Genomic DNA, 26,289 nt, shown 5'->3' with positions numbered 1-26,289 from the left:
TTCGAAGATTTTTTGGTTGAAATTATTCCTCATTGGATTCACGATTCGTGAATGAATAAGCAAAGCCTTGAGTTGACGATGATTCTGTTGGAGTCGATTGTTTAGGAATGAAGGATTGATAAAAGAATCGATGAGAAAAGAAGCAGATTGATCGAATGGTTTGGTGATATATCGATTGATGAACCATGTGATATTTGGGTATTAGAATGAACTGGATAATGATTTTGATTTGGATCGAATATTGAGTCACGAAGGTTTTTTTTTGGAATCTGGATTCGAATGAATGATCGTTTGGAGGTAACGAACAGATGGGTAGATGATTAAAAATGACGGAATTGTTTTTGGTGATGCTCGGTTACTCATAGTCGAATGGTTCAGATTATTTAATGAAGCATATGTGGTCAATGAATGAAGTAAAGAAAGGAACGAAATTGATGAACTGGGAAGAGTTGATTCAGTAGGTAAATAATGGTTTAGACGAGAATCAGAGACTTCGAATGCCTTCGAATGATGGTCAAAATTATCAGTAATATCGTGCTCAAAAGTTTCGTTCAAATGTTGCTAAAATTTCGTACGAAGTGTGGAGATGCAGTTTCATATGAAGGGGAGAGAGAAAAGAAAATTTTTCGTACACTTCGTTTTCTTGATTTTGTTAAAACAAAATTGGGGAAGGATTCGACAAAAGTTACGAAAATGGCCCCTGAAATTTCGACTGTTTGGCACCTTTTCAAAACCCTTCGGATGATTGATCAAGATTTCATATGATTTGATGAAATTGCAAAATGTTTCAAAAATAGTCCTTGTACCTTCGAATATTTGACACTTCGAAAACTAATTGAAGTTTCGAATGTTTGACACTTTTCACCCAAAGGGCAGAATTGTCGAAAATAGTCCCTGATGTTTTGAATGTTTGGTGGTTCGTACCCAAATTCGAAAAATGACTGTTTTTGCTGAAAACTGAAGAAAGTGAATTTCAGGTCCCTGCACTTTGTGCAAATTGACGCTTTCTACCCAGCTTTGGAAAAGGGGGAGAGTTTTGCATATTTTGTTGTTTTGGGTGCAACGGGTCACTATAGAATTTTGAAATGGAAGATTTCTACCCATTTTTGAGAAATTTTGTTAAAGGAAAACCGTAAACGAAGCTAAAAATTGAATATTTTTTTGGATTTTCCGGATTGAAGCACAAAGTTTATGCCACATGTTAAGGGGGAGTTTTGACACGAAAAATTCTGAATAGAGCACGTTCTTTTTACTTGAAGGTCTTAAAATCTAATTTCGATTATAAAAAGGGGGAGAAGTTTATATGGAAATTCGAACATGAATTTTTCATATTACGCGGATCTGAAGACCGAAGTGATCTTGAAGTTTTGAAGCTTACGAGATGCTGCAATTAGAAGTTAGGAAATGATTTATTTTCGAAATGGGTTTGGAATTATTGAAGATTTTTGGGGTGTGTTTTTACACTCAACTTTAGGGTGATCGATTTAGAGTTGGAGAAGCTCGTGATCATTCGTTAATGCTCGGATTGTATGGTCTCACATCCTAGAGCCTAAATTGAAGAATCATGGAAGAGTTGACGATTGAAGTTCGTTTCAACATGTGTCACCTTTGAGGCTTGAACCGCGTAGTTGCTCGATTTTGGAAGATTTGAAGTGGGTCATCCATTCCTAACTTTGAGGAGGAGAATGTTGGGGTGCAAAGTTCTTCATGTATGACTTTGTATATGGTTTGACTTTTGTAGACCCACTTGCATGTAGTGCATTAGCCTTATGACTAATGAGTATTAGAGAGTGAGAGAGAGACATGTAAACACCTCTATATAAGGTGGGTTCATACCACTTGTAGAGGTGTGCTTGAAAGATGTAGTCATAGTGATTAGTGAGTGAGATATTTATGAAGTTCTAGACTAGATCCCTTTTTGTACTCATTTACTATGATCAAATATATCGTTTATCACCCAAATCACCATGTTCAATTGTGAAAACATTATTTCCGCATGCCAAAGCATGTTCTTTTGTCACTACATACATAATGTTGTATTCGATAGACAAATAAATAATTGAGTCTACCCTAAGCCAACAACCAGACAAGGAACTGGAAATAAGGCAAAATCCAGCATTCACATGCTATAAAATGTTAGTTATGTATAAACATTATTCATACACTAAACCATTACACTATAAAGGCCGGTTTTATATAGCATATCAATAAATCTCTTAGGCTATCACGCATCATAAATCAGGCAATTCTATCATGTAATTCTTGAAGATCCCTAGCTTATAAACTAGCATGAAGATCTAACTTATCACCGATATATATATATATATATATATATATATATATATATATATATATATATATATATATATATATATATATATATATATATATATATATATATATATATAACGAGTGTGGCCATCTTTAGGAGTAACTTTTTCCTTGAGCTCCGATTGATTGTACACATCACATCCTCTCCTTTAGTTATTTAGAAATTATTTATGAAAAATCTTTTTGTAGATCCATAGTTTGTGTCTAGAAACACACAAATGTTCATCCAAGTCCCTCAAACTAGGGATCTGGTACCAACTTGTAACGTCCCAAAAAGCATAGTAAGTTTTTTCAATTTTTCAAAGTCATTTTAATAAAAACCATAACTCAATAAATATTGTTTCCAAAACATAGTAATAAAATTAATGTATCAAATAACATCTCTCAACATAAAAATTGACATGGTGATGTGTACGATCAAGCCTCTGCTCTCCCCCGATCCTCTGAGGTACCTGAAATATTTAAATTCACAACTATAAACCGAAGCTTAGTGAAGTCCCCCAAAATACCCCACACAACAATACACATAGAATGCATGCACACATGAGCCTATAGTCTGCCTGGACTGCCTTACAAGCCTACAAGATGCCTAGACCCCTCTACCGAGTCTATACTCTACTGGCCCGCCTCACGAGGCCTATAGTAGCTGGATTGCTCCCTTGGGCATGTAGTCTGACTGGACCTCCTCGCAAGGCCTACATTACAACAGATTACTCAGGTATCTTTGCTACACCACAAAACTAGACCAACTCAACCCACCAAACCATAATATGTCGACATATACAAAGAGGTAAACTATAACCATTAAACATAGGTAATCATAATAGATCTACCAATCTAGCATATTACTAGAACATACCAACATCTTACACATCTGGATACATAATGTAGTACAAAGTATAATGACAAAACACACCTCACATTCTAGCAGATCACAACATAACTATTGTAAATCAAAAAACTAACTCCATAGGTCACCTGTATAACAATTAGGGACCAATCCTTACATTATGGTCCCAAAGCCTCAAATTGACCTAAAGTAAAACTTCATTAAAAATTCAATGGTCAAATTCAAAGTTAAGAGTCAAAAGTGTTACTGCTGGCAACCATGTCGTGGCCAATATTCTACCATGTTGTGGCAGCCTTAGGAAAAAATAGTCACAGAGACTTCCATTTGCCACGTCGTGTAGGCCAATCCTTCACGTTGTGGAATTGCTTTTGCCTTCTTAATATATAAAGTTTATAATCACTAAGGCCAATCATCCATACTTTCCATGAGCCTTTCCTACTCCTAACACATAATAAAAATCATTGTTTTATGGACATGTAAGTCTAATGCATGTCTCTTCTAATCTAGTTCAAAAGCATCGAAGAAAATAATTCAAACTTGTGCATGAGACCAAAAGCACCATAGAAATGTAGATCTGGAACATATAACCCCAAATGGACTTCATGGATCCACAAAGATGCTAACTTTATGGAATCCACTCATCCAAACCATCAAGAACATGAAGAACAAGCCTCTAAACATAGATCTAAAAGGTTTAAACAAAAAAGAGAGCAACTTGATGGCTTACAAAGGTCTAGGAGGTGTGCAACAAGATGATGGGGATGCTTGATTATTGGATCAATGCTCAAGAACACACTCTTCTACTTCTTCAAGGTCACAAAACATCACAAAGCTAAAAAAAGACTCGATGGAGGCTGAGGGTATACAAAACCTAGCCCTCACATCCTATAAATAGAGCTGAAGATCCGAAAAATTATGGTTTTGCATACAGAAGGCTATCACATCGTGATTAATATATTGTCACATGATCGGACTCAAATGCGATGCCCATTTTCATTGGATACCGACACATCATCGAAAACAAATTCCATCCTTGAGCTTGAAAATTCATAACAAAAAAAGAAGTATATAACTGGAACTTAGTGTTACCACAACAAAGCTTAAAGATTATTTGATGGAATTCCAGGAGGATTTCATTATACAAATGGTAATAAGGATGACTACAAAATTCATGAAAATAAAATCCCCTTAGCTCCTAATAGCATTGCATTTTGTAAAGAGAAAAATTAACATAAATGGTGCCATTCTGCAAACCTTATTCTCATATCCCCAAACCGGTTAGGCATATGTATCCCTTAAGCTCCACTAAATCCTTTAGAGGCTAAAGGAAAATAAAGAATTATAACCCTTCAAATGTTCTTCCACGCACCAATATGAGATAGAGGTAAACGAGCCAAATTTGTATTCCCTTCATAATTCATAACAACACTCACCAATTTTGATAGTTTTCTTTCACTAATTTATGAAGATTAAGTGCTCGTTTAATGCTGACAAACAATAAATGACCAACACAATGGTATAATATTGATTTAAACAAAAAATTCTAACGCCTGGGTTTCTCACTAGGCAAGAATGAGAAGATGCAATTCTAACGGACAAGAATTGTAACCTTTATATGAAATAATTAAAGAGAATTATTGAGTATTATGTGTTCTATGTGAAGTTTTATGTAGTATATGTGATTAAAATGACATAATAAAATAAGAAGTAAAACACGCGTCCTAAGTGGAATAATAATTAGGCCAAATACCCTTGATGAAAGTCGCAGTAGTCATGTTAACGATTATAGGGATACAAGGAACACTCAAATCAGGCTTAGAGCGAAGAAGTGGTGACCTGTTGAAGTTTCGCATTCTACCCGAGACGATAACGCGCGTCATAAAAAGTGAATTTTAGATAGGTTGCTTATTAGCCTAAGTAATCTAAATGAAAGTCATAGTAATCATAAAATCGAGAGCTTGCATATAAAGAACGTCCAAATCTGACTTTCTATGAGGTAGTTATGTTTTTTGATGTTTCAGCGCAATAGTACGAACATAGAAATCGATTTTTAGAACGGTTGATTGTTAGAGATTACAATCTAAATAGGAGTTGAAGATATTGTTAATAGGAGCCAAAAAATATAGAGACATTCGAAAAAGGAGTCCATATGTAAAAGTTATGAATTTAACTTGGTCGTTAACAATGTAATCTTCACAAACTGCCAAAATTAAGATCGGATGAGAATTAGCCGATAAGGTCTAAACAAAAGTTGTAGTACTTGGAAATACCTATGTGTAGATATAGAGGTGATTAAAAACAGATTCCGTATGGAATATATATTAATTTTTGAACATGTAGTTGTACCTACCCACTTAACTACGTCGCACTACATAACATCAGACATGTGTCAGCATCTCAGAGAGCCAACTAAGCCAGGGTGCGATGTACACTTGGTCTAGCCATGATGCACATATTGTTTTCGATAAAAATACATGACTCCCTCTAAGCTTCACATATCCTGGCCCTATAGACAACTTATCTTGAGTCTTTTAGCCTTTTTGCCCATTTTCCCATAGTTTTTGGTACTCCAAATAAGCCATGCGACCCATGGCTGCTTGGCAAGTAATAGCTATCAAGTGCAAGCTCTGCTAGTGCAATTTCTGGAATTTTGTTTAGGAAATCATTTTAAGTTATATTACACTCAACCTTATTTTAGTGTAATTTATATTTATATTCAGAGTCATTGTTATGAATCTATAGATAAGATTTATCAGTAATTGCATGTCATTGTACTCATTGATCTACTTGCAGAAGAGGTGCCTAGAATGGTCATGTTGGCTTGGTTGTTGAATTTTACAAAGGCAATACGCCAAAATTGTCCTGCATCCTAACTTTCCTGCATGGTTGATCTTTATTTGACAAAACTCCCTGTATACATTTTGATTATTAAGCAGTCTAGACTATTAATTAGTCATAAGAAATTATAAACTAAGACTTAGTGATAATCCAACCTCGGTCACATCAAAGGAAATGATATGTGTTGAAGTGAAGCACTGCCCAACTTTCCAGTATTCACTTTAACAACTGAGTGCATAGTTACTTTCATCTTACACATATCTATAAAGTATCTCGATGATTGAATGCTATGTGTGCCTAATATCTATGTTAATTGATATATGTGACTAAATTAATTATATGATTTTCTGATTTAATCTTATATGTATTTTCACATACTATTATATTTATTGGGTAGTGATGGGTGATGAAAATGATGACATGATGATGAAAGGACTTGACTATAGATGTACTAGTATTCTAGCAGAGTATAGATGACGAACACAACCCATTCTAGACAGTCTAGGTAGAAATGCTAGCAGGCTCACAACCTATAGGTGTTAATGAATTATTTTTTCGTTTAATGTACTCTACCCCTCCCCCCAATGCTTGCCTTCTCGACATATATTTCTAAAAGAATCCCCCAAGTAGTATTGTCTACATGTTAATGATGATGATCCTTAGGATCGGTTCCTTAAGATAAGCATTTTAGGATCAGTATCTAAGAATAATGGAAATGGATAATTGGGTAAATTATTCGATGTAAAATATATAATTAAAGAACTTAATTATTATTGTTGAAAAACCTATGTGCTCCCCAGGCCCCTAAGCCTGACCAACTCAGTTTCCTTGTATCATCGTAGCGGTATGGAGACACTTGGATGATGAGGATTTGAGGAGTTTGTAGGCTATTATTATAATTAGATGTTGTAATGCCTATTAAGATATGTTTATGAATATGTATTTGTATTGACGATGACATCCCATTGTTTTCAAATGTAAATGAAATACATCTTTTTTTGGAAATGCATTGATAATACTATTGTCACGTTTTAGGAGCAAATTTTGCATTTGGTTTTATAGTTTGAAATAAATAAAGCATAAATAAAAAGTTTTAAATTGGCTGTAAAAATGGGAATTTCAAATTTAGTATTAGAGTATTAGTTTAAGTGAACTATGTATTTTTGAGGATTTTTAGACTTAAACTTTGAATGCTAAGCGATATTCGTGAAGGTGTGTGACTTCTATATTTTAGGTAGTTTTCCTAAATTGGCACATGCATTTGCTTATTTTAGGAATGATGCCTAAATTGCTTGTATATGCTAAATGATTTATGTTAAAGCATGCTATAGTGATAAGATCCCTTATGATGCTTTAGGTTGCCTACCTAGGATGCTATTATTTGAATAAACTAATGGTCTGTTGTTGACCTAGATTTAGAAATTTTTTATATTGAGGATTGTAAACATGTAATTGCGGTATTACAACTAGCATATAATTTTTTTAGAGTGTAAGGAAGTCTTATGCACCTAAACATATCTAAAAACTTCCGTATATTAAATTCTCATCTCAATACACTAAAATCTTACTTTGGTGTGTAGAACGACATGGTGAGAACTCATAATGGATTAAGAAACGATAACTAGCAGCCTGAGCTTCATGAAATCAAGAATCCACCAGGGGTAATGCGTGTATAAGAACCAATTACGATGAAAGGAGTCCAAGAAATGATTCGAGCTATGATAGTCAAACAAATTGAGGTGAAGAGACAAATGTTGCATGATAATAGGTATGAGCCTACAATACCTGTTGAGCAGCCTGAGCTAAATGAAGAGCCATCAGAAAAGGAAACTACATTATGAAAATTAGTCATGATGAACCCCTAAATGGTTAGGAAGAATGACCCTTAGGAAGTGACTGAAAGGAATGGCTGCAAGTATATGGATTTTATGGAAGCCAAACCATCGACCTCTCTAGAAGTCTGACACCTGTAGAGGTTGTGGATTAGATCTCCAAGATAGAGATGGTGTTCGAGAGTTGTGTTGTTGCAGAAAGTAGTAGATCGTTCTTATGGTCAGACAACTAAAGGAGAAGCCATCAATATGTAATGGGAAGAATTATTTATGTAGCTGAAGATAGAGTATTACTCTGAGCATGATCTTCTAGAAAATAACAATGAGTTTCAGAATCTAAAAAAAGGGTAAAATGAGCGCCAGCGGGTATGCTACAAGTTTTACATTAACGATGAAGCTTGTTCCTTAAATGGTTCCGATTGAACTCTCCATGGTCAACAAGTTTGCTAATGGACTACCTGTGGATTTTGGTCCAATGATCAAACAAGCAACCACCTTGAAGGTTGCTATCTACGAAGCCAAGAATGTTGAGACCCAATTATGGGAGAAGGGTCTGGAGAGAGTAGAAGTAGGAGAGAAGAGAGAATTTGAAGGATCTTCATGATCCAACAAGAAGAGCTGATTTTTGAAGGTTGACCAAAACAACAAAAAGTTTAGGGGAAGTAATGAAATTAAATGGTCCGAGAAGTGCAAAAAGAAGGACTTTAGAAGATGCAACAATTAAGTGACCAATTTCAAGTGTGGGAGAACAGGTCACTACTATGATGAATGCATATTCAACAAGAGGTCGTGCTATAGTTATGGAGACGATAAGAATATTACGAAGGATTAGCCAAAAAAGAAGAAGACTGCAAAGCCAAACGTACTTCCGAAGAAAAAGGCAAGAGTGTTCCAGATGACTCTGGAAGCAGAAAAAGAGGAAGAAGACGTCGCATCATAACACCTTCCACTTCTGTTATTTGAGGAAGTTTACAGAAGAAGTCCCCGATATAATTCCACATTCGTAGATAAGGATTGACGAAGACAAGAGGCTGATTAAAGAGCCTAAAGCGATTGTTGACTATAAGACGAAGAAGTTACAACGTAAAATGGTGGAAATAGTTTTAGTGCATTGGAAACATTCGAATGGTCCAAACCACACTAGTGAAACAGAAATCGACATGAAGAAACACTATCCACATCTGTTTGTTGATACATGATTTTGAGGACGGAATCATCCTTAGGGGAAGAGAATTGTAACACCCATGTTTCCCGCTAGACAATTAATAAGATGATAAAATAATTAGGGTAAAAAATTCTATCCTAAAAGAAAATTTTGTGAAGACTACATGTTCTATGTGTCGCTATTTTTAGTATGTGTGCTTATAGCAATATAATAAAATAGGAATAAAATACACGTCAAAATAGATTAACAATTATGACGAATATCCTTGACAAACGTTGAAGCAGTCGTGATAAGGATTCCAGAGATATAAAGAATCCTTATATCTAAAACATAATGAAGTATTTATGATTCACTTAAGTTTCACTATTCGACCCGATATGACAACGTGCATCATAAAAAGTACATTTTTGTTATATTACTTTTTAGCCTTAGTGATCTAAACGAAAGTCATAGTAGTTGTTAAACCCATAGTGTGCATATAGAGAATGTCTAAATATGACTTTATTTGGGGATGTTATAATTTTTCTAAGATTTGGTGTAGCAGTATACAACTCAGAAATCGAAATTTAGATAAGTCGATTTTTAGCCGAAACAATCTAAATGAGAGTTGAAGATCTCATTGATAGGAGCTCAACGATATAAAGACAGTAAAAAATGGATGCCGGATGACAGAGTTATGCATTTTACACATACTTTAATAGTCTAATCTTGTGTGAAATGAATAATGGAGTCTAAACGAAAGATGTAGAACTCGTGAATATCTAGGTGTGGATATAGAGTATGTGAAAATAGAGTCCATATGAAGAAGTTATGCAATTTTGAAAATTTTAATTCATCATGCATGCGTACGTGGCGTGCATACCTTCTAGAAGGGGCCGACGTGGTTCCAACGAAAAATAGACACATGTCAGCTATAAAGAGGGCCGACTAGGCTAGTACGTGGCACACATATGGTCTAGGCAAGGCGTGCAATATCCCTTTTTGGTCCTATAAATAGTTTTCCACCTTCTGATCATTCCTCACACCCTCCATACAATTCTCTTTTGATTTCTTCAAGTTTTAACCCAAAAGTTTCCTTAGAATTAGTATGTCGGCGAATCCTGCGATCCCTGAGTGTCCGACAAGTAGTAGTCATCAAATAGGAACTTTGCCAGTATAATTTCTAGACTTTTGTCTAGGGAATCTCTGTAAGTTGAATTACACTCTATTCTATTTTAGTTTATTTTATATTCAAATTCATAGGCATTTTTATGAATTTATAAATAATATTTTTTAGTGGTTTCAACATCATATTACTGATTAATCTACATACAGGGATGATGTCTGGGATGGATTTATTGAGGTGTTTAAATTGGGATTTCCAAACATTATACTCTATATACCAAACGGATCCTACCTCAAATATCATCTTACCTAATTGTCTATTATCAGTTATAGATTGGTAGAAATTTGTATTGTTGAGAAATCTAGTCTATTAGTTAGTTATAAGATGTAATAAACTAAGACATAGAGATAATTGAACCTCGTTCATATTAAAGGAAAAGCAAAGTGTTGAAGTGAAGTGTTTTCCAACTTTCCAATCACCCACTTTAACAAGTGAGTGTATAGTTACTTTCATACACATAGATATAAAGTATTTGTGATATTACATGATATATGCACGTATTATCTTTGTTTCTAATATCTATACTAGATGAACGATTTATACATATTATACTTGATTTAAACTATATATGTATTTTATACCTATAAATATAGTGGGTAGAGATGGATACATGAAAGATAATATAGATGATGGGAGATGAATGATGAAATTGAGTCCAGTGGAATTCTGGGAGGTTCGCAACATGTAAGTGTTTTTGAACTAAGTATTCACCAGGTGTACTCCATCACCCCCTGGTTGCCTTATTAACATATAGTGCTAAGGAATCCCGTGAGCATTATTGTCTATCCCGAAGATAATCCTAAGGATAGGTCCCTAAAATTAGATGCTTTAGGGATAGAAAGTGAGGATAATAGGAATAGGTAATCGGGTTGAATGTTTTGATAAAAATATATAATTAAAAGAATATAATTATTGTAGGTTGAAAAACTTATGTGCTTACCAGGCTCCTAAGCCTAACCCACTTAGTTTCTTGTATCACAGGTAGTGGCACGAGATAATAGGTGTGAAGATTGATGAGAGATTTACGGATTATAGGCCAATATAATAACATATCTTTGTAAGGCCTGTATTATTTCTGTTTATACTTATATACGGTATTGGCGGTGACATCCTAATGTTTTTAATATAAATAAATACATTTCTTCAAAAACCTTTTGATAATACCAATATCATGTTTTTGGGAAAACATTATTCTTTAAAAAGGATACTATGATTTTAAATAAGCTTAAATAAAGTGGTATTTACTGTCCTCGAAATTTAGGATGTCACACGTACATCGACACCCAATAGTGACATAGGACAAAGGTCTACTCTGCGTTCCTAACGAACATGGCCATCACATCATGCTACCCATTATTCAAGCCTAATTGAACTAAACATACTTTATAACTCTGATTTCCTACTAGGCTAGGCTATCAGACTTATGAACTTTCCTTGATATACCAATTCTATTTTAGGTAAACCTTTCATAATATTAACATAGAGCATTAGGTATTTATATTTTCTTATTCTTTCTCACAAATAATACTCTAATTATTGTTTATCATATAATCATATTACTTATATTCTATATCATATATAGAACGATATATGGTTCACATCTTATATATATATATATATATATATATATATATATATATATATATATATATATATATATATATATATATATATATATATATATATATATATATACATGACATATTTTAGGAAAATAAGCATATAGTTCATAGATATTTTAAACTTTCCATAATTATTTGTATAAAAATCATGTTCATGAAAGGGACTATGCACTCACCTGATAAAATAGGTGATTAACGATTTCAGCAGCGCCTAGCTTCGCACTTCCAAAGAGACCTAGACGTATAAATCGATAAGACTTAGTCTAGTTTCATGATCTTTTTTACTATAATAATTATATTATGGATTGAATAATTATACCAAAGGCTACATCAAGACCTATCAAGTAAGGAGTAACCAGGTAGGATCAAATCGGATCTAGGGTTTGTTTAGTATACATATTATACTGTTTGGAAATGCCACTTTAAACACTTAACTAAATCCAACCTAGACATTACTCCCGTGTGAAGATCAATCAGTATACTGACTTGAAATCACCGATAAATTTTAATTATAGGTTCATAATAATGAATATGAATATAACTAAAAGTTACACTTAAATAAAATAAGTGTAGCATAAATTATAGAGTAATCTAGTGAACACCGGGAAATATGTGGGAATAACTCCGATCCAAGTGCTTCTATTCACCGTCTTTCTAACACTACAGGGCTTCGCTAAAGGGGTCGGGAACTCGAGAGTAAATGGATAAAACCTAGAAAGTAATCTTGAGAGAATTGGAGAAGAGTGTGAAGAAAAATAAAGGAAAATCACGAATTTATAAGGGAGCACACCGCGTACCATGCCCCATGTGTGTCGCGCATCTAGTCGGGCATGATGACCTATTGCCCATTCGTTGGTGCCACATATCATGAGCCTATGGTTTTTCAGTGGTATGCCATACCCTATGTCTAGGCGCGAGGATGTACGTAGATTTTTCTCCTTTCTTAATAATTACATAACTTGCTCATATGAGCTCCGTTTTCGACGAGTTTTATATCCATGCATAAGTATCAACGAGATCTACAACCTTCATTTAAAATCTATCGGATAATTTTGAATTTATATATAAATTTATATTTTTAGCACGCTTAGACTATTAAAGTTCGTTAGAATTTCATAACTCTCTCATATAGTATCTGTTCTCGACTATCTTTATATCGACGAATAGGTATGAATGAGATCTTCAACTCTCGTTTGGACTGTTTTTCCTAACAATCAACCGTTCTAAATTTTGATATCAATGTTGCACATTTCTACGCTGAAACTTTGAAAAATCATTACTCCCTCTCACGAAGTTAGATCTCGGCATTCTTTATAAGTACGGGTTCGCTTTCATGACTCATACGGCTTTCATTTATATTACTTAGGCTAACAAGCAACGTATCACCAATTCACTACGGCCTTATAATATGTAGTCTACAATGAGTATGACTAATAATATTCCTACTCTAGGATTTATATTATAATTATTATCTATTATATTTTAAATGTCTAGCCTGAAGTTGCGGGTGTTATACAGTTGGATATTACAGATGGTTTATCCAAAGCTTTTTTTTTTCAAAAAACGCTCCATTGAAAAATTTAACCCATAGAGCAGCTACCGGCACATGAAGTGAGAATCATGAAGAAGCTTTTGAGAAGTTAAAGAAGTGATTGTGTGAAGCACCAATCGTTGCATTAGCTGATGGAGTTGAAGATGTCGTGGTTTAGATTGATTCATCTAGATTTGGGTTAGGTTGTATATATGCATCTAAAAAACTAAATACCACAACAAAAACTACCCCACTCATGATTTCCAGTTGGCAGTGGTGGTTTTTCCACTGAAGATATGGAGGCATTATCTTTATGGAAGAAAGTGTAAACTTTTCGCAGATCTTAAGAGTCTCAAGTATCACTTTGGTAGAAGGAATTGAACATGAGACGCTTTGAGTAGAAAAATAAACCTAGAAAGGAAAAGGCCAAGCACATTAAGAATTGAAATTGTCTCGAAAATCTTGGAGAACATCAAGAAGGATGAGAATGAAGTTTTAGAGGGTATTCCAACACAGAATTTGGGTGACTAAGATGGGAGGAAAAAGGGATCTTATTATGGAAGAAGCTTACAAGACCATCTACTCAATTCATCCAGGCAACACCAAGATATATAAGGATCTGAAACTGTATTATTGGTGGCCAAAAATGATGCTTGATATTGCTAGGTATGTGGCTGAGTATATGACCTACACAAGATTTAATGCGCAAAATAAAAAACCATATTGGAATTTGGAACCTTTACCAGTACCCATGGGTAAATGGAAAGTTGTCACCATGGATTTTGTGACCAAATTTCCCAGTACGAAGAAAGTTTACGATATGATTTGGGTAATCATAGATCGATTGACAAAAAGTTTGCATTTCATAGCAACCAACAAGAGATGGTCTATGGATAAGCTTGCAAACGTTTATGTGAAGAAGATAGTGAGAATCCTTGGTGTTCCATTAACAACTGTATCAGACCATGATAGTCGTTTCACTTCTAGGTTTTCAAAGAGCCTACAAGAAAAGATGGGTACAAAGTTGTTGTAACATCCGGATTCCTAGGTATATTATTTTATTCATTTATTTGAAGTTTGTGGAGGGACTCGGCGAGTTGGTGCTTAGACTCGCCAAGTAGGGTCGCAGATTCTCATCCGGGTTCATGACTAGACTCGGCGAGTCCATGAGTGGATTCGGCGAGCCCACATTGTTTATTGAAACCCTAATTTCCAAGGTTTGGGACCTATTTAAAGGCCCTTAGGGCCGTCATTTGCAGCTACCAAACCCCAGAGAGAAACCCTAAAAGAGCTAGAGCAGTTGTAAGAGGAAAGGAGCCATTTCTTGATCTTTGTGGTTGATTCTTGCAAGAAGGAGGTGTTTCTAGCTTAGAGGAGACCAAGGAGGTGGTGCATCTGTGGATTTCGACCTAAAGACTTCATCTTTGAGGTACTATATCGCCCCTTTATCTGTTGTGTTGAAGGAATCCATAGATGTAGAGTTTTCATGCTTTTTAATGGAAGAAATTGTGAGAACATGGCCCTTATTCACTTTGAGATTTCAGATCTAGACCCATAGTGGTCTAAAGAGCTTATCTTAGCTTGCTTTATGCTGAGCTATAGAGGTGTTGAGCTTAGGATGTTATTTTTGGGGCTAAATCACTAAGTGAGACCTCCTAGACGTCCCATGAGTGTCAAGATTCGACCTTTACGTGTTTATCAGGCTTGGGAAAGACAGATCAATGGATCAAAGGAACAGATCTGACCTCAGGAGGTCAATTGAGTTTGTGCATGGCATGAACTCGCCGAGTCCAAGGGCAGACTTGGTGAGTAGGGTTAAGGGTTGCTGTAAATCACTCAGTGAGTAGACTCGTCGAGTTGGGGGGAATAACTCAGCGAGTCAGAGAGGGATTAGAGGACTAGAGTTGAAGCGGAACTTGCCGATTTGATCTTGAGACTCGGTGCGTTGAGTCGGGGTGGCCCCGCGATTCATGCCAGGTGTGACTCGTTGAGCAAGGGGAGGGACTCGACATGCCAAACGAGACTAGAGAGTTAGTGGACACGTGTAGATTCATCGAGTTGCCTAAGTGCACTCGATGAGTCGGGTCAAAGTTTGACCGTTGACTTTGGTTGAGTTTTAGTGTTTGATCAACAATGAGGGCCTTTAAGCCAGAAGAGGGGTAAAATGGCCTTTTACCCTTCTGAGGGTGCCAAGAGAGGGTTGAATCTAGTCCCGAGAATTATATTTTTGAGAGTATTTACTTTATGTGATTAGGCGGAGGCTAGATCGTATTTCTACCGAGTCAGAGATTTACCGAGACATCTGAGGTGAGTCTTCTCACTATACTTTACCTTGAGTGGTAATTAGAGTTATGTGGCAGAGTTATTGTATGCCATTTATGTGTTGTGTTGCACTGCATTATTTCTATCTGATTTATGCCATTTGTATATCAGAGTTAGAACCGGAAGGTTCACAGAGCTAGGACCAGAAGGTCCACATAGTTAGGGCCCAAGGGGCCACAGAGTTATAGCCTCGAGTGGCTAGTATGTGTTATGTATGGTATTTTAGGGAACTCACTAAGCTTTATGCTTACAGTGTTATGTGTTATGTGTTTCAGGTACCGGTGATGATCGCAGGAACGCGCCAACATGATTCGTACACACGCATGGGATTTTATGTATTTTGATCTTGGGAAATGTGTTTGTGAAATGAAGATATGACACAATGACATTTTGTTAATACATGTGTTTGGAAAATGTGTTTTAAAATGTGAAAAATTGTCTTAAATTTTATGGTGTTACAAGTTGGTATCAGTGCCTTGGTTTGAGGGATTCGGATGCATCTTCGGGCGTATCTGAACTCAAACTGAGGATTTGAGGAAAATTTTGATAATAAAGTAAATTTTTAAAGAGTAAAAAGAGTTTTGAGACAAAAAGAGCAGAGCCATGTATGCGATCATCCAATGCTCGAATGGTGATTTCCCAAAATACCCTTACAATAAGTGTTAAAAGATACGTTATGGTATGGTATATGATAAATTATGTTATGCGTGCTAGAGTAGACTAGGTATTCTTATTAGGACTAGAGTGGCCTGATATATGACGCCTTAGTCTAGGGGTTTTGCTGCTAGAGATGCTTGAGAGTGTTTATATAGCAGCGAGGAGCTTATGAGAGATCTGATAGTGAGTAGCACATGATTAGAGAGTAGCATACTTGGGATTTGGGACTTTGGGAGGAGGACTTGGTAAGAATGCTGATGCGGTATAGACGGTAGTATTGGGCCCGTACTACTGAAGATACCGGGTCAGTGCGCAGTCAAAGTAAGAATCCATAGCGTACCAAAGATCAATATGGATTGGGATATCAAGTGTGTGTATATCCGAGTGAATTACTGATATCTTATGTTGTATTTTAGGGAAGCATCATGGTAGGGACACGCCACATACCAGGGACCAGTGGAGGGGGTGTGAGCGACGAGGAGCTCTACCAGATGATACATGATGAGGTGGCTGCTGCCATCCACGATGAGATTCCAGAGATGTTTGGGTCCATCAAGAGCACCCTGATAGAGACATTCGACGAGAGATACACTGCTCTTTTTGAGGCTGCTGTTGCTACGGCCACTGCAGCTATAGTTGCGACGAGGCCACAGGGTGGTGATGCGTTTCTGTTCCGAGAATTCAACAACACGAAACCACCAGAGTTCGATGGGACCCAGGACCCGATTGCAGCGATGAGGTGGATATCAGACATAGAGTGGTGTTTCTTTACTTGCTCATCTCCTGAGTATTTGAGAGTTTGGTTCGCGTTGAACCAGCTTTGCTTGGGAGCGAAGGACTGGTGGAAGTTTGTGACGTCACACTACACGCCTGCTGAGCTTGCTGCAGTGACCTATGAGAGGTTCACTGCTATGTTTCGAGATGAGTACGTTCCCTAGGTGGAGAGGGAGAGATTGGCATAGGAGTTTCTGAACCTCAAGCAGGGTATTGAGTCTGTTACAGTGATTACTTAGATGTTTCATGAGAGGAAAATGTTTTGCCTAGAGCATGTGTCCTCCGAGCAGGCACGTATGAGCCGATATTTGAGTGTGTTGAGGAGGGATATACGAGAGTTCATGGTGAACCCGACATATTGGACATTTGTTGACCTTTAGAGAAATGTCTGGAAGAGGGAGATAGAGTTGGAGACCCAAGCTAGGGAGGAGGTTGAGTCTTAGGGGAGGGATCGACAATCGGCTCAGTCCCAGCCGACAGCCAAGCGGGCCAAACCCGCTGATTCGAGATCGGGGAGCCAGAAGGGCCGCACATGTGGCAAGTGCGGCAAGATTCACGATGGGGTGTGCAGAGCAGGGTCTTGCTAGCAATGTGGGAAGGAGGAGAAAATGGCCAAGGATTGCCCCAAGGGGTTTGCAGTATGTTTTCACTGCAACCAGACCGGACACCGGAAGGCAGAGTGTCCACAGTTGCGAGGGATGGCTCAGGGAGCATCTCAGGGGTTTGCCCCTGCTGGGGTGAGAGCTACAGACAATCGGCCCCTGAAGGCCGACGTACCGAAGGCACGAGGGAGAGCCTTCCAGTTGATTGTGGAGGAGGTCCGCGCAGCGCCCGATGTCGTGGCTGGTATGTATTATTTCATATATTTACTTTTATGTTGAGATATTGTGCTTATATTATGATATGCGTAGGTACTTTTCTTGTGAGTTTTGTACCTGCCTTGATGTTATTTGACTTGGGGGCGAGTCAGTCTTTTGTATCTTTGACTTTTAGTCAGCACATCAGTATTAGTCGAGAGGCATTGAGTTGACCCCTGAGTGTTTCCATAGCTGACGAGAGAGTGGTGTATGCCACCGAGGTGATCCGAGGGTGTGTAGTCGATATTTTTGGCATTGAGTTTCTCATTGATCTAGTTCCTATTGCGATGGGTGATGTCTGTGTCATAGTGGGCATGGATTGGTTGAGCAAATTTGGAGCAGTTATCGACTGAGAGAGACAGCTGGTGACCATACGAGACCCTAGTGGGGGAATTATTACGGTGTACGGTGAGGGTATGCGTTCTGGGTCGGCATTTTTTTCAGCCGCTAGAGCGAGGCAGAGTCTACAGCAAGGCTGCAAGGGATTTGTAGCGTATGTGGTGGATATAAGGGTTGATTCAAAGAGACCGAGGTATGTTGATGAGGTTCCGATAGTACATGAGTTCCCGGATGTATTTCCGGAGGAGTTCAGTATGGGGGCTGCGCCTATCGCCTTGCGCCTCCAGAGATGCAGGAGTTATCCTCACAGCTTCAGGAGCTACTGGGGTAAGGGTTTATTCGGACGAGCAGTTCGCCGTGGGGAGCACCTATCATTTTGTTAAGAAAAAGGATGGCTCACACCGGATGTGCATTGATTACAGGGAATTGAACAAGCTGACGGTCAAGAACCATTACCCGTTACCGAGGATCGACAATTTGTTCGATCAGTTACAGGGAGCATCTTGGTTCTCCAAGATTGATTTGAGGTCTCGATATCATCAGGTGAGGGTGCGAGATGAGGACATCCAGAAGACAGCGCTCAGGACTCGTTACGGGCATTACGAGTTCGTGGTGATGCCTTTCGGGCTCACCAATGCACCGACGGTGTTCATGGATCTCATGAACAAAGTATGTACGCTGATGTTGGATCGCTCGGTGATCGTGTTCATTGACGACATATTGGTGTATTCGAGATCCAGAGAGCAGCATGAGGAACATTTGAGAGAGATCCTCAGAGTTTTGAGATCAGAGAGGCTTTATGCCAAATTCTCCAAGTGTGATTTCTGGTTACAAGAGGTCCAATTCCTAGGGTATCTCGTTAACCAGAAAGGGATATTGGTCGATCCGGCCAAGATTGAAGCGGTGATGAGTTGGGAGGTGCCGAGGTCACCTACAGAGATCAGGAGTTTCCTAGGATTGGCAGGCAATTACAGGAGATTTATCAGGGATTTCTCCAAGATCGCCGTGCCACTCGCCAAGTTGACCCATAAGGGTGTTGTTTTCTCATGGGGCCCAGAGTAGCAGGCCTCCTTCAAGACACTTCGCCAGAGACTATGCGAAGCCTCGGTGTTAGCCCTTCCGGAGGGAATGTAGGACTTCGTGGTATATTGTGACGCGTCGATATCAGGGTTGGGAGCGATGCTTATGCAGAGGGGGCACGTGATAGCATACGCATCGAGGCAGTTGAAGCCTCATGAGATGAGGTATCCCACCCACGATCTAGAGTTGGGAGCAGTAGTGTTCGCTCTCAAGATCTGGTGTCATTATCTGTATGGGGTCCGTTGTACCATATAGACGGATCACAAGAGCCTGAAGTACTTGATGAATCAACCCAACCTGAATATGCAATAGAGGAGATGGTTGGATGTGGTAAAGGATTATGATTGCGAGATCTTGTACCACCTGGGTAAGGCTAACGTGGTAACCGATGCCCTGAGTCGTAGGGCGGAAAGCGCCCCGATACGAGACGTTTGCATGAGATTGATAGTGATGACTCTGGTGTTGGACACCATTCGAGGGGCTAGGCTGAGGCCGTGAGACTAGAAAACCGGAAGAGGGAGCGAGTTATCAGGTAGGTATCGGAGTTCGTTACCGATAGCCGGGGGCTTATGACATTTCAGGGCCGGATTTGGGTACCGTTTGTGGGCGGAAAGCGTACCATTTTGATGGAAGAGGCACATCGATCGAAGTTCTTGATCCATCCTGGGGCCACTAAGATGTATTTGGACCTGAAGAAGGAGTATTGGTGGCCCTGTATGAAGAGGGACGTCACGTGGTTCGTTGAGAGGTGCCTAACCTGTCGTAGGGTTAAGGCCGAGCACCAGAGACCGCATGGTAAGTTGCAGCCATTAGAGGTTCTCGAGTGGAATTGGGAACATATTACTATGGATTTTATCACCAAATTGTCGAGGACTGCGAGGGGCGTCGATGCAATTTGGGTGATTGTAGATAGGTTGACGAAGAGCGCTGATTTCCTTGCTATCAGTGAGAGCTCTTCCGCAGAGAGGTTGGTAGAGATGTACGTGAGGGAGGTGGTATCGCGGCATGGAGTTCCGATCTCGATTGTCTTAGATCGAGATGTGCATTTCACTTCCAGAATCTGGAAGAAATTTCATGAGGAATTGGGTACGAGGCTGCATTTTAGTACCGCTTATCACCCACAGACTGACAGACAGAGCAAGCGGATGATTCAGACGCTCGAGGACATGCTCCGAGCATGTGTGTTGCGTTTCAGCGGGAGTTGGGATACGTATTTTCCCTGGGCAAAGTTTTCCTACAACAACAGCCATCATTTGAGCATTGGTATGCCACCCTTTGATCTGTTGTATGGGAGGAGGTGTTGAACCCCCATTTGCTGGGGAGAACTAGGCAACGTGTGATGGGTAGTACAAAGATCATTCTTCAGACGACTGAGCAGATACATTAGGTCAGACAGAGGTTGTTGACCACTTAGAGTCCTCAGAAGAGTTATGTGGATAGGCGCCGGTCCGAGCTTGAGTTTCAGTTTGGCGACTTCGGGCTCCTTAAAGTCTCTCCTTGGAAACGAGTGATCTGATTCAGGAAGAGGGGCAAGTTGGAGCCCTGATATATTGGTCTTTTCAGGGTGATCGCGAGAGTAGGCAAGGTAACCTACCTTTTGGAGCTACCTGTAGAGTTGGGTCAGATTCATGACACCTTCCACGTGTCGCACCTGAGAAAGTGTATAGCTGACGAGTCGGCAGTAGTACCATTAGAGGATATTCAAGTGGATGTGAGCCTGAACTATGTTGAGAGACTGGTGGCAATTAGAGATCGGAAGATCAAGGTTCTGAGGAACAAGGAAGTGCCTATGGTGCAGGTCCAGTGGCATCATCGGAAAGGGTCAGAGCTGACTTGGGAGCCGGAGCGCGAGATGCGTGAGCAGCATCTAGAGTTGTTTGCAAAGTGAGACTTCGAGGGCGAAGTCTGATTCTAGTGGGGGAGAATTGTAACTTCCAGATTCCCAGGTATATTATTTTATTCATTTATTTGGAGTTTGTGGAGGGACTCGGCAAGTTGGTGCTTAGACTCACCGAGTAGGGTCGCGGATTCTCATCCGGGTTCATGACTGGACTCGGCGAGTCCATGAGTGGACTCAGCGAGTCCATGAGTGGACTCGGAGAGTCCATGCTGTTTAATGAAACCCTAATTACCCAGGTTTGGGACCTATTTAAAGGCTCTTAGGGCTGTCATTTGCGGCTACCAAACCCCAGAGAGAAACCTTAAAAGAGCTAGAGCGATTGTGAGAGGAAAGGAGCCATTTCTTGATCTTTATGGTTGATTCTTGCAAGAAGGAGGTGTTTCCAGCTTAGAGGAGACCAAGGAGGTGGTGCATCTGTGGATTTCGAGCTAAAGACTTCATCTTTGAGGTACTATATCGCCCCTTTATCTGTTGTGTTGAAGGAATCCATAGATGTAGAGTTTTCATGCCCTTTAATGGAAGAAATTGTGAGAAAATGGCCCTTATTCACTTTGAGATTTCGGATCTGGACACATAGTGGTCTAAAGAGCTTATCTCAACTTGCTTTATACTAAGCTATAGAGGTGTTGAGCTTAGGATGTTATTTTTGGGGCTAAATCACCAAGTGAGACCTCCTAGACGTCCCATGAGTGTCAAGATTCGAGCTTTATGTGTTTATTAGGCTTGGGAAGGACAAATCTATGGATCAAAGGAACAGATCTGACCTCAGGACGTCAATTGAGTTTGTGCATGGCATGAACTCGCCGAGTCCAAGGGTAGACTCGGCGAGTAGGGATAGGGTTTCCCATAAATCACTCAGTGAATAGGCTCGCCGAGTTGGGGGGAATAACTCAGTGAGTCAGAGAGGGATTAAAGGACTAGAGTTCAAGGTGGAACTCGCCGAGTTGATCTTGAGACTCAGCGAGTTGAGTCGGGGTGGCCCCGCGATTCATGCCAGGTGTGACTCATCGAGCAAGGGGAGGGACTCGACATGCCAAACGAGACTAGAGAGTTAGTGGACACGTGTAGATTCGTCGAGTTGCCTAAGTGCACTCGATGAGTCGGGTCAAAGTTTGACCGTTGACTTTGGTTGAGTTTTAGTGTTTGATCAACAATGAGGGCCTTTAAGCCAGAAGAGGGGTAAAATGGCCTTTTACCCTTCTGAGGGTGCCAAGAGAGGGTTGAATCTAGTCCCGAGAATTATATTTTTGAGAGTATTTACTTTATGTGATTAGGCGGAGGCTAGATCGTATTTCTACCGAGTCAAAGATTTACCGAGACATCTGAGGTGAGTCTTCTCACTATACTTTACCTTGAGTGGTAATTAGAGTTATATGACAGAATTATTGTATGCCATTTATGTGTTGTGTTGCACTGCATTATTTCTATGTGATTTATGCCATGTGTATATCAGAGTATATCAGGGTTAGAACCGGAAGGTTCACAGAGCTAGGACCAGAGGGTCCACAGAGTTATGGCCCAAGGGGCCACAGAGTTATAGCCTCGAGTGGCTAGTATGTGTTATGTATGGTATTTTGGGGGACTCACTAAGATTTATGCTTACAATATTATGTGTTATGTGTTTCAGGTACCAGTGATGATCGCGGGAAGGCGTCGGCATGATTCGTACACAAGCATGGGATTTTATGTATTTTGATCTTGGGAAATGTTTTTCTGAAACGAAGATATGATACAATGACATTTTGTTAATAAATGTGTTTTAAAATGTGAAAAATTGTCTTAAATTTTATGGTGTTACAGTTGTGTTTGAGTATAACCTACCATCCACGGACTGATGGTCAAAGCGAGAGAACGATTCAATCACTGGAAGATATGTTGAGATCTTATACCTTGGATTTTATGGGTTACTAGGATGAACATCTACCATTGGTGGAATTTTCTTACAAATATAGTTACCATTCCAACATTAAGATGGAACCTTATCAAGCACTCCATGGACAGAAGTGTGCTACACCAGCTTACTGGCTTGAAGCTAGAGAAAAATAGTTTATGGGTCCTGACATTGTTCATTAGACTACCGAGAAACTAAAAGTAATCAGAGAAAGGATGATAGCATCTCAAAACCATCAAATGAGCTATGCATATAAGAAGTAATGACCGGTTACTTTTAAAATCAAAAACCAAGTGTTGCTCAAAGTCTCTCCATGGAAGGGACTTATTAGATTTCGAAAGGGAAAAACCTGAGTCCAAGGTTTGTTGGACCATTCAAAGTTCTTCAGAAAGTTGGGAACTAAGCTTATAAGTTGGTGTTGCCAAATGAACTTGAAGGTATTCATAACACCTTCATGTGTATTATTTTAAGAAGTTAATTGGAGAAGTTCCTATTCTGATTCCAATTATAGAAATGAGGATCGATGAAAACAAGAGATTAATTGTAGAGCCCAAAGTGACTGTTGACCGTAAGATGAAGAAGTTGTGACGTAGGATTATTGAACTAGTGCTCGTGTAATGTAAACATATGGCAAGGCCATACCTCACTTAGGAGACAAAAAGCAAGACGAAGAGTCGATGTCCACATATGTTTGTTGATGGATGATTTCAGGACGGAATCATCCAAAGGGGGGAGAGAATTGTAACCCGTTGAAGTTTTGTGTTCTACCCGATACGGCAACGCGCGTCATAAAAAGTGAATTTTAGATAGGTTGCTTATTAGCCTAAATAATCTAAACAAAAGTCGTAGTAATTTTAAAACCAAGAGTCTGTGTATAAAGAACGACCAAATCTGACTTTGTATGAGGAAGTTATGATTTTTTTTAAGTTCAAGCATAGCAGTGCATACACAAAATTTGAATTTTGGAATGATTGACTATTAGTCGAAACAATCTAAAAATATAGTTGAAAATATCGTTAATAGGAGCCCAAAGATATAATGACATCTGAAAAACAGAGTATGTATGTACAAGTTATGAATTTTACACGGTCGTTAACAGTGTAATCCTTGCATACTGTTAAATTTAAGATCAGCTGAGAATTAGCAAACGGGGATTAAATGAAGTTGTAGTACTCGGAAATACCGACATAGGAATATAGAGAACATCAAAAACAGAGTTCGTGTGGCTGAGATATGATTGTTTCAAATTATGGTCGAACTTACCTTCTTAACCATGTCACACCACACAACATCGGACACATTTTAGTGTCATAGATGGCAGACCAGGACAAGGCATTATGTGGACCTGGTCTGGGCATGGCACACATGTTTTTATTGGCTATAAATATTTACATCTAAATAAGCTTCTCATATCCCAACCCTATAGACAAAATCTCTCAAGTCTTTCAACTTTTTGGACATTTGCCTAGGAAATCTCTATAACTTAAATTACACTTAACCTCATTTTAGTGTAATTTATATTTATATTCATAGTCATTGTTATGAATCTACAAATAAGATTTATCAGTAATTCCATGTCATTGTATTGATTGACTTATGGGAAGGTGCCTAGAATGGTCATGTTGGATTTGTTATGGATTTCATAAAGGTAATACACCGAAATGGTTCTGCCTCCCAACTTCATGTCTGGCGGATCCTTATTTGATAGAACTCTCAGAATACATTGAGATTATTGACGAATTTAGAAAATTAATTAGTCATAAGAGATAATAAAGAAAGACTCAATAATAATTGAACCTAGTTCATGTAAAAGGAAAGGCTAAGTGCTAAAGCAAAACGCTGCCCAGCTTTCCAGTCATCACTTTAACAAGCGACTGCATAGTTACTTTCAGCTGACACATAGAAATAAAGTATCTAGATGATTAAATGCTTTGTGTGCCTATTATAAGTATTACTTGATATCTATGATTAAATGAATTATATGCTTTGTGGGTGTATATATGTGTGTGTGTGTGTGTGTGTGTGTGTGTGTATATATATATATATATATATATATATATATATATATATATATATATATAATATTGGATAGTGATGGGTGATGAAAATGATGAGATGATGATGAGAGGACTTGACTATTGATGAACCAGTCATTTAGCAGAGTATAAATGACGACCATAGACAATTCTAGACAATCTAGTGGAAATGCTAACAAGCTCACAACCTTTAGATGTTAATGAACTATTTATTCATTTAATGTACTTTATCTCTCGACCCCCCATGGTTTTCATATCAACATATTTGCTAAAGAAATCCCCCAAGCAGTATTGTCTACTCGTTGATGATGATGATCGTTAGCATAGGTCCTTTCAGATCGGTATTTTAGGATCAGTATGTAAGAATAACGAGAATAGATAATCAGGTGAATTATTTAATGAAAAATATATAATTAAAGATCTTAATTATTATGGGTTGAAAAGCCTATGTGCTCACCAGGCCCCAAAGATTGTAGACTTTTGACTTGTAAAAATGTACATAAATGCTCATCTCCTTAAAGCGTAAAACCAAGGATTTAATTCATATTATCCTTGTTTCCAACAACTACAAAAGAGCTGATAAACACAAAAGGAATAACAGTAAAATAGAAGAAATTTAGAGAAAATTCTTGGTTATAGGGTTGTGAATACGGCTCCCTAAGGGTTGTATATATTGTTGTAGAAATGATCCTATGAGACTTAAAAAATATGTAACTATGACAATGATTTAACAAGATAAAACCCTATATGCTACATCTTAGTCTCCAAGCAACGCATTTACCGAAGGCTTCTAGAATCTTAATCAAGGATTTAATTATTATGGGTTGAAAAGCCTATGTGCTCACCAGGCCCCAAAGATTGTAGACTTTTGACTTGTAAAAATGTACATAAACGCTCATCTCCTTAAAGCGTAAAACCAAGGATTTAATTCATATTATCCTTGTTTCCAACAACTACAAAAGAGCTGATAAACACAAAAGGAATAACAGTAAAATAGAAGAAATTTAGAGAAAATTCTTGGTTATAGGGTTGTGAATACGGCTCCCTAAGGGTTGTATATATTGTTGTAGAAATGATCCTAGGAGACTTAAAAAATATG

Source organism: Lactuca saligna, chromosome 3 (genome assembly GCF_052625555.1).
Source record: "Lactuca saligna cultivar CGN05327 chromosome 3, ASM5262555v1, whole genome shotgun sequence".
NCBI lineage: Eukaryota > Viridiplantae > Streptophyta > Magnoliopsida > Asterales > Asteraceae > Lactuca > Lactuca saligna.
The sequence above is the reverse complement of the archived record's forward strand: the minus strand, read 5'-3'. Positions refer to the sequence as shown.